We start from the raw sequence: 798 nt of genomic DNA, 5'->3' as shown, positions 1-798 counted from the left end.
CTATACTAGGGGCAACGATAGTTATTTATACCTCCAAATTACTTACACCTTCAAATAAAGTGACCAAATTCACTCTCACTAATTAAGTCTTATCTTCACCAAAAGTATAGGCAAAACAATTTTTAATAGTTCTTCAATCTGTTCTTGCACTGCCTTGATTCACGATGGTTTTAGATTTTTTATATCATATATTTATGCAAAGTAGTTTAAATTATGACAGATATTTATGTTAATAATATCAACTGTATACTGACTCCCTGGTTTGAGCCATTAGAACATTCTACATATATCACTATTATTTTACACACATAATTTTTATTTCAAACTACAACCATGCTAGATAAGTAGTGCTACTATTTTTCAAATAAAAATAGTTGATCATCAGAAAAGTTAGATATCTTTTTCAAAACTACACAGCTAGTCAACGGTAAAGCCAAGATTTAAGCATAGATGTGTATATTAACACTATTATATGTATATGTTTATATATGTCATGTTAATTAAATGATAAGTCATTCATGTTTATTTTATTTTCAAAAATGGTTGTAATTAAAATATAACTTTTTTTTTCCATACAAAAAGCTAGTTTGAGGAAGAGGAGATGACAGCTGATGATAGATGTCAATAAATTTTTAGAACTAAGAAAGGAGTTTTTATTTGTTAAAAAATGTAAGCACTGAATATTTATTTCATAACAATTTAACAAAATTAAGACGATAAGAGAGGGAAAATGTCTGGGGGGTGAAGCGCCTTAGATATGATGCCTAATTCCTTTTTGCTCATGGTAGGAAGCCAATA

This window comes from Rousettus aegyptiacus, unplaced genomic scaffold (assembly GCF_014176215.1).
Source record: "Rousettus aegyptiacus isolate mRouAeg1 unplaced genomic scaffold, mRouAeg1.p scaffold_m13_p_1, whole genome shotgun sequence".
Taxonomy (NCBI): domain Eukaryota; kingdom Metazoa; phylum Chordata; class Mammalia; order Chiroptera; family Pteropodidae; genus Rousettus; species Rousettus aegyptiacus.
The sequence above is the reverse complement of the archived record's forward strand: the minus strand, read 5'-3'. Positions refer to the sequence as shown.